The sequence below is a fragment of the Aedes albopictus genome, chromosome 1, assembly GCF_035046485.1.
Source record: "Aedes albopictus strain Foshan chromosome 1, AalbF5, whole genome shotgun sequence".
Lineage (NCBI taxonomy): Eukaryota > Metazoa > Arthropoda > Insecta > Diptera > Culicidae > Aedes > Aedes albopictus.
The window spans coordinates 151,306,044-151,315,937 of NC_085136.1; the positions used below are offsets into that span (position 1 = coordinate 151,306,044).

Genomic DNA, 9,894 nt, shown 5'->3' on the forward strand with positions numbered 1-9,894 from the left:
CTTCTGTTTTTAAATTTGTCATAGTTTCATTTGTTACTTCGAAAATAGCATCAATTGCTATCGTCTGTTTTTCAATTTGTTTTTCCAATTGATCTTCATTATTTTTCAGATTAGAAAGATCGTGGTCCACTCTCTCACGATCTGAGTTGCTCATTGTTCCGAATAGCATTTTTTCCAAATCACCAATGCCATCGATGAATCCCCTTTTAGATCTTCTCAAAGGCTCAATGAGAGTTTTATGGGGACATCTTGAATAGATGATTCCACGAATCTCTGTAAGATCCCCTAAAGCGTTGTTAATGTTTTTAGCCAGACGATGGCAATCTAATTCGAAATCTGTATGCAAATTCAAACAGGCTTTTGTTAATATACTGGAATAATTTTGTACTTGTGTGATTTCGTATTCTAAATCGCCAAGGTTGTAGGAAGATTTGAAGTTCCAGCTCCCCATCACCAGCCTTACATCCTTTAGTTGTTCAAATATGATACCGTGCTCGTATAATGGTATGTTCACGACTGGTACTTCAGCTATAGTCGAAGTGATGCAGAAAAGCATAAGACCAAGCATCATTCTGCAACAAAAAAAAAAAAAAATACAAGAATATTAGATTATTCATGAAAGCGTTTTAGGCGATCATTATGAACAACTAATTTTTTATTAGTACCTCTTAACAAAATGGTACATGTTTGTGGTGAATTTATAGCAACCACTTCATGGGGACCATTATAAAGTCCTTGAAGTTTTCTTCCCGTCCCTGTAGTGACGTTTTCGAGAAGAACTTTGTCGCCCCACATTGGTAACCAATCATTAGCTTTCTCGTCGTATTTTTCTTTTCTAGCATATTTATTGGAAATCAAGCTCTCTTTGGCAGACTTCTGTATGATTTCCAGATTTCGCCTTAAATCTGACAAGTAAGAAAAATAGGTAGAATCATCTTTATAAGCAGAACAGATTGAAGAAGGTAATTCAGCTTTGTAACCAAACATAAGTTCGTGAGGGGAGAATCCTGTTGATGAGTGAGTGGTTGTATTATACGTGAAAGCAAAATACTGAATATATTCATCCCAATCATTAAGGTTTTCGCAAACATACGATCTCATGTATTCTTTGAGAGTTCTGTGGCACCGTTCCAGTGCTCCATTACTCTGAGGGTGGTATGCTGTCGTCTGAATTTGTTCAACGTGCAAAAGTTTACAAAGTGTTTGAAATAGTTTACTAACAAAATTAGTACCGCGATCTGTTACTAATTCTTTAGGTACACCATAGATACAAATAGCACATTCCAAAAAAGCTTTACAGGTGGTTTCTGCTGTTGCTTCAGGAATGGCCTTTGCAATGAATAATTTCGTTAAGTCATCGTGTATGGTTAATACATAACTATTGTTATTTTTAGAAGTTGGCAAAGGTCCTACAATATCTAAAAATATTTTTTCAAATGGTTTAGAAGATGTGGTTGTAATTTTTAAAGGAATCTTGTTTTTAGTTAAAATTTTATTTTTCTGGCATTCGAGACATTTTTCTATAAAATTCTTTACATCACGTTTCATATTTTTCCACGCATATCGCTCGGAAATTCGCTTTAAAGTTCGATTCAGACCTTCATGACCACCAAGTGGACTCTGATGGAATCCCTTGAGAACGGTCTCAATTTCATTTTCTGATTTTAATTTCAATATTGAATAGTTTGAACAGCAAAGTTTGCAATTCATGTTAGAAAATATATGACTTATTATTTGTTTCAACTTATGCCAATTTACTATATCTTTCGGTAATAATAAAAACTTGAAGTTTATTGTTTTATTTGTTGCTTCTTTTATGTTTGCTTTAAACAACATAATATTTTTGTATAATTTGTGTAAACATAACTTATGTGTATAATGGTCTTTACAAATTATGAAGTGTTCATTTGAGTTTGTAATAAACCCATGGTCCTCGATTTTTCTTAATTCAAATAGTTCCTTTTGGAATTCGTACTTGGTGTTTGGATCAAGTATTTTTGGAACTATGTAAACGTTAATGCAATTTTTATGTTGTTCTATTTTTTCATGCATGTTCTTATTTTGATTGGGGCCCTTCAATAGCTCAAAGCTTCCATAGTCCTGTGCTATTCCGCTTGTGTTTTTATCCGTTTTTGGATCAGTATGTTGATTATTTCTAGCTAGGTTCTGTGCCTGTTGACGAGTAATAACATTTATTCGTTTTGAGATATTTGCTTTGTGCGTTTTTATCTCGTTGTTTAATTGAGCTGTAACCTGATCTGCAGTATCTAAATTACAAAGCTCTATACGACTTAATGCGTCAGCGACGACATTGTTTTTTCCAGGTGTATATATTACCTTGAAGTCGTATTCCTCTAATAAGATCCTCCATCTCATTAATCGATCAGATGCGTCTGAGATGTTGAAAAGGTAAACTAATGGTTTATGATCAGAGTGTATCAAGAACTCTTGACCGAAAACGTATGGCTTGAAATGTTTGATAGCCCAAACAATTGCGAGTAATTCGCGTTCTACAGTAGAACACCGCCGTTCAGCAGGATTCAAAATCCTACTAGCATAAGCTATTGGTAAATTATTCCCTTCATTAGAGAGAACTGCTCCTACCGCAACATTGCTAGCATCAGTTGTTATGATGAACTTTTTAGTAAAATCTGGATACTGTAAAATAGGCGATTGCACCAGCAACGATTTCAACTCATTGAAAGATTGCTGACACTTTTGACTCCATACGAAACGTTCCCTTTTCCTCAATAGTCTGTTAATTGGTTCCGCCAGATTTGCTAAATTTGGTATGAATTTCCGATAATAGCTCAGCAGACCTAAAAACATTTTAACTTCCTTTGCGCTTGTTGGCGTTGGAAAGTTTTTAACGGCACATATTTTCGATTCATCGGGCATTATTCCGTGAGATGTTACCTTGTGCCCTAAGAATATAATTTCTTTTTGTAGGAAATTACATTTACTTGGTTGTAACTTTAAATTATATTTTCGAAGTCTGTCCAAAATTTCGCATAGTTTTTGATTATGTGACTTCAAATTGTCTCCATATACTACTATGTCGTCCATATAAATAAAACATTTTATTCCTTGTAATCCTGTTAATACAGTATTCATTAATCTTTGAAATGTAGCTGGAGCATTTTTGAGACCAAAAGGCATACAAACGTATTCATAATGCCCATATGGCGTAGAAAATGCAGTCTTAGCAGCATCTTGTGGATCCAACTTAATTTGGTGAAAACCACTTGCTAAGTCCAAATTAGAAAAGTACCTGGCCTTTCCCAATTGATCTAGTATATCTGAAATCAATGGCAAAGGATAAGCATCACTTATTGTTACGTCATTGATTTTTCTAAAATCCACTACTACACGCCATTTCTTTTCTCCGTTTATCCCAGGTTTCTTAGGAACTACAAGTAGAGGCGAATTCCAAGGAGATTTACTCTCCTTAATAACATCATTCTCTAATAGCTTTTTTATTTCCCCATCGATTACTTCTTTGTGAACCCTTGGTAATCGATATTGTCTAGTAAATATTGGTTTCTCACTTGAAGTATTTATTTTATGAGGTGTTGCATTTGTGGTTGTCAGTTTATCACCTTCCACAAAAAATACGTCATGATATTTTTCGATGATATTTATAATTGAAGTTTTTTCTTCATCATTTAAATGCTGAAGATTAACGTCCTCTTTAATTTTGGTAACTCTTTCTATGTTATTTTCCAATGAGAGTATTGAATAATTTTTCAAAGGTTCAAAATGAATAGAGTTTAAGTCAACTTCTACTTCATCGTGAGTTCCATTAAGCATAGGAACATATGCAAAATTGTTATTGGGTCTTACCAAACAATTTCCAATATACACAGATTTGTTTGACAGCTGTTTCGAGTGGCAAATTAAATCTTCCCTTGTCTGAATATAAATCTTTTTAATGATCTCTGCTCGAGGAGGTATTTTAACAATGTTTTGATATTGCATTGTTTTTGTATCCAATGTGTGACTTTTTTCGAAAATTTTGAAACAATTAGTTTTAAAATCAATTGTACATGGGTGGTTCCTGAAAAAATCCATCCCTAAAATACCATCACATGGTATTGGAAAATCATTTTCCACTAAAGAAATATCAAATTGTATATCAGAATGTCCGAAACAGAATGTCGTTTCTATGACTCCTAATGTTCTGACTACATCTGAGGTTACGCCAGATACTTCAATTATGCAATTTTTATCAATGTGAACATTGACATCAAATTTAATCAATTTCATTATACTCACTTCAGCACCTGGATCTAATAAGAATGTTAATGGTTTTTCAGAAATATTAGTTTTTAAGGCAACCAGTGCTCTATTAGTGAATTTAACTTTTTCGAACGGGATTACTATATCCCTAACGATTTCATTAATTCGATGTCCTGAAGATCCGGACCGTGTTTCGGTTTGACTACCCCGTTTTTTGAATCTAAAATATTGATTTGATATTTTTGCTTCTTACGGCATTCGGACTCAAAATGTCCTTTTATGCCGCAAAAGTAGCACTTAACAGTTTTTGCTTGCAAAGAAGGTTCGGTCTTAATGACAGCTTTATTGAAAATTTGGTTTTTGTTATTTTTACTATAGTTTGTATCGCTGTTTGTATTAATATATGGTCTGATGTTTGATTGAGGTTTAGCTTGGAATGAATTATACTGCTTAGAATTTTCCATTTTAAAATTAGGATATCTAACACTGTTTTTGTAATTAGATTCGAGCGTTGCCGCGTAATCAGCAGCTTTCGTCAATTCTGTCAAATTATTAGATTTTACAATATTTCTAACATCGCTAACTCTCAAACCATTAATAAAATATTCCAGTATAACTTTGTGGTATATATATATTCCACCGGTTCGAGAGTTTTGCAAGTTAACGTAGAGTTTTTCAAAAGTGCTTCTGTGATTAGGCTTATTCTTTCTTGCAAAAGAATAGCCCTGTCTCCATATGCTCTCGCATCTTCAAACTCTTTTTGTCTCAAATTCCCTGCATCTCGTATGAGCACACTGAGGGGAGTATCCTCGCCATACTTTCGAGATAATACAGTTGATATTTCATTGAAAGTTGTACAGTTTCTGCACAAAGTAAAAGCTTCACTGTTAAGCTTTTGCTTTATGACTCTTACTAGTCCTGCATCATCTTCATTTTCTTGCAAATCATTATGCAATTCATCACATATTGCAATGAATTGTGCAAAATTTCTCTTCCCATCAAATTTAGGAATAGTTTCTCTTGCTTCCTTAGCATCGAATACCATGCTTACTGAAGAAGTAGAAACAAATGAGTCGGATGATGATGAAGATGTGCGTTCAATATTTTCGTTATTAACGATTTCGGAGTTGGAATAAATGATCCTTCCCCTGAGTGATCGCACGATTGACATAAGATTCACAAAAAAAGATTTATGGTACAAGTTCAGTTAGTTTTTTTTTTTTCAAAAATAAAGGGAACACTAATAGCTTACTTCACAAAAAAAGGCTCAAGAACAAGGAAAAAAAATATTGTTGTTTTATAAAAAAATATAAAACAAATTACAAAAATACATCTGATTTAAAATGATCCTCGTTAAAAAAGTTACAATTGCTTTAACGTCTTACGGGTCTTCAACTTATACTCTAATCTATTCACCTGCTATTTCTGTTTGGATCTTGGGCTTCCTTTCTCCGATGAACCGGTTGTTGTTGTTGTTGTTGTTGTTGTTGTTGTTGTTTGTAGACAGACGTGACTGCTCAAGCGTTTATTCTATAATTTCTTTATTTGTGTTTTTCTTCGGTCGTTGTTCCGCGGTGAACAGTAAAAGATTTTGAGGGCACAAATCTCTTCGAAAACAAAACCAGCGCACCTGAGCTTCCTATTTAATGCTTATTACAAATGAATAAGAACCGAATAATTAAATGCACTGTTGTTCGAAACTTGTTTCTTGTGGGTCTGGAGTTCTGATGCACTGTTGAAACGGAATTTCAAGACGTCTGTCTTTAATATTTTCACTAATTCCTTTTCTCGAGATTCTGTTCGTTTTTTTTTTCAACCGCGCGAAATACGTTCATTGACATACGTAGTGAACGCGTATTTTCTATGCACCGATACATGGACTTTTTGAAATTCACAACGTTTTAACCGCTGCCACCACTGTAAAGTTCTTACGGAGTTTGGGAAGTGTGATATGACAGCATTAGACTAGATATAATGGTTGAATGACACCGATTTATTGTTCTTAGCATTATATATATCTAAACTAACTATCTACCTGCATTATCTATCTCTTCCGCCTCGGCCGTATATGACGCCCTTAGGCACCAGACCGGTTTCATTGCCCTCATTACTAGTTTGTTCTAATTATGGGATGACACTTTCCCTAACAGCACCTTGCGCACATGGAACAAAAACGAAGCAAAGTTAAAAGCGGAGCGACTATACCCACTTCCAGTGAACAGCTACATATTCTACCCTGCAGGGGCCTACATCGTCGAAACCAAAACATGACGCTGAAAGCGAGCGCCCATCAGCATCGGACGGACGCCGACGACGGGAACATTCAAAACAACATGCAAGCGCTTCGCTTCATCCACCCTTTTTTTCACTTTCTTCGACGCAACGACGGGTGGCGGCTCATTTTGTAACGTTTTGACGTTTTTTATCTTTTTAAGTAAAATAAAGTTTGATTTTCTTTAGATTAAATTGATATTTTTTTTTTTGAATATTTCGATTTTGATTTTAGAATTTGTTTTTTTTAATATTTCATTATTAGTTTTTATGATTATTTTAGTTAATTTGTAGCTTTTGACGTTTTTGTCTTTTTAAGTAAAATCTTATGTCAATTGGATTCGTTGAATTTGTCTTTGAGTTTGAACCGTTTCATTAGTAGAGATCCGTTTCATGTAAGGTTTGTGTCTAGGCTAAGCTAATGACGATTCATGTTACATATCTTATAGGACTTTTTCGATGGCGCAAAATAGTTTTACGGCCATGTGCGATTTAAATTTGGCGCACTTGTATATAATAGTTTTTAGATTCAATAGACGACTGCTTCAATAGCAGGAAATTTACTTGACTAGAGAAATCGACTTGACTCCATCACTTGATAGTTGAGTCGGCTGGAGAACAGAAGCGAGCTTCGGCGACCTTCTGCCAGTTTTAAGTTTTGTTAAGGTGTGTAGTGTTTTGTAGTAATGTAAATTTGTTAAGTAGTGCCGTTTGAAGTGAATTTAAGATTAATTGTCTTTGTTTTTTTCGTTCTGTAGTGACTTAAATTATGGTTTTTGTCGCCAGGGGCAGACGCTCTGTTCCCTGTGCGTTTAATTGTCGTTATAAAAGGTAATTATTATAATTGAATTCGTTTTAGTGTATGTTGTTTAATTTTGTGTTCGTCTTTGGACCCTAGCGTCCAAAAGACGCTTTTTATTTTGGGCTTTAAGCCCCTGATGCTCGTCCTCGCCCGCCAGTTCCTGGTAGTTAAACGGAGTCAAGGGGAATACTTCCGGCCTACCTGCGTGCAGTTTAGGCACGATCGGGCAGAGTACCGGACCGCCGACACCCCTCCGCACCTATAGTCCGGCGAATATAATGGAGAGCAAATCAACGTCGACGATTGGTCCGGAGAAGCAACCGTCGACAGAAAAAACCTGCGCAGGTACGTTGATCATGGCCATGATAACACACACACACACACACACACACACACACACACACACACACACACACACACACACACACACACACACACACACACACACACACACACACACACACACACACACACACACACACACACACACACACACACACAACCTTTTGACGATCAGTTTGTGAAAAATAATATATGTTAAAACGAATTTGATTGCTTGTCGTGTTTAGTTTCATTGTTTGTTTTTTTTTTTTATTTGAATAAATTCACTTCAGCGACCCCTAATTGTTTGATTTTGTATTTATTTTTGTTTTAGTCTCTTTTTGGTGTAAATTTCCGTTATTGGTTCAGTTCGACCGTTTATGTGTATAAAGTTTAGTGCGTTTTGGGGTTTTGTTCAAGATAGCGGCCGTTCGAAGAAGCCCTTGAGTGAAGAGTCATCAATTTAGTCGGGCAAACATTGGAATGAACCGGTGGTCTCTCGTACGCGAGAGTGGCGCAAAAGCCACCGCGTTTTAAGTTTCATTCAAGCTAATTCGACGAACGGTTACATTGGCGCCCAACGTGATTAAATTGATATTTTTTTTTTGTTTTTGTTTCGACGTGTTGGAAGACAGATTTTTCGCTTGTCAACCAAATGTTTTTTTTTTCTTCGCTTAATATCTTGGGTTAGCGTAAAGGCTTACATAATAAGTTTAGCGTTTTTGCTTATTATATGTTAGGTTTAAATCCATGATTAGTTGAAGTGAAAATGACTCACCCTTTGTTTTGTTTTTTCCTTCGTAAGTGGGCAGGGTAAGGTGGCGTATTTCCGGGTTCGTTGGATAATAGTGAAGCCGTTCACGAGTCCCCTGAGGGAAAAGTCTTCAAAGTCGGGCAAAGTCAAAACGACAGGTGGTCTCTCGAGTTTCGGGAGTGGCGCTTAAGCCATCTTGTTTCAAAAACCTCGTGAATATTCTTGAACGGTTACATTTGGCGCCCAACGTGGGGCTCGAACCCACGACCCTGAGATTAAGAGTCTCATGCTCTACCGACTGAGCTAGCCGGGCGAGTTCTAAGGTGACGACAATTTCTTCGCGAAGGAAAAAACAAAACAAAGGGTGAGTCATTTTCACTTCAACTAATCATGGATTTAAACCTAACATATAATAAGCAAAAACGCTAAACTTATTATGTAAGCCTTTACGCTAACCCAAGATATTAAGCGAAGAAAAAAAAAACATTTGGCGCCCAACGTCAAAGTATTACGAAATTTTTTAGCAGTTACATCAATTGAATTTAAACATAAATTTGCAGCTTAATGTTTGAATTTTTGATTATTATTTCCGGTTTGTTTTCACTTGAATTTTGTAGGTTAGGTTCTTTGATTTTAGCGATATTGAATTTTATAGTTCATTGGATTTTGAATTTTATGGTGAACGGGTTTTAGGTTAGGTTTTTTTTTCTTGTTTATTTTAGAGTATAAGTGATTTGAATTTGTTAGGTTAGGTTGAATTGAATTTGGTATTCTACGACGGAGTTTTGAATTAGAAGTGGTGCGGATAATTGATTGATCTTGAATTGAATATTTGAATTTGTGTTTTATTTTATTTGGGTTCTATTTTGGGAAAGCTTCAAAATGAGTGGTCCGTATATATTACCAGAAGCCGAACATCTACTGGCGGACGAGGTTGATTTTGAATTAAAACTTCGAGGACAGATAGTAGACCGTAGGGAAACTTTAGAAGATAAACAAAGGTTTTTGCGTCGGTTGATGAAAGAGGAGAAGGTAGAAAGAGTTGGAAGAAAAGGAAAGCATTTGTTTAAGGAGGAAGTCGTTAATATCAATGGAAAGGTTGAGGCAATATCTTTAGAATTGAATAGGAAGTTTGATCGGGCGTTAGTTTCGAGACTACGACATTGCCTGATCCGCGCTCATAGTGCAGTCGTCGAGGACGAGGAAGATGCTAGGGAGCAAATTGAGGTTTGTAGACAGGTGGAGCAAATTTTAAAATCTTTTGAACAGAAAATCTTTATGGAGGCAGATGAGACGATCAAAGATCCGATTATTCCGGAGAAACATTCAAAAGGATCTGGAAGTAAGGTAGGCAGTAGTAAAAACAGTCAAGATAAAGAGGGAGATGAAAATGGAGATGAAGATACAGGAAAGGAAGATGCCCCCTTAGGATTAGAAATTCCTAGACCAAAACAAGCTATGAATGCCGCAACAGATGCTGCGAACTAAAGGCGAACTACCAGAAAAA

General features: G+C 35.8%; 1 non-coding gene across 1 annotated transcript; it reads right to left on the minus strand.

Moving 5' to 3' along the window:
- Positions 1-8,627: 8,627 nt before the first annotated feature.
- Trnak-cuu (transfer RNA lysine (anticodon CUU)) lies at positions 8,628-8,700 on the minus strand. The gene has a single exon. It is a non-coding gene; the product is annotated as a tRNA-Lys (tRNA).
- Positions 8,701-9,894: the final 1,194 nt, after the last annotated feature.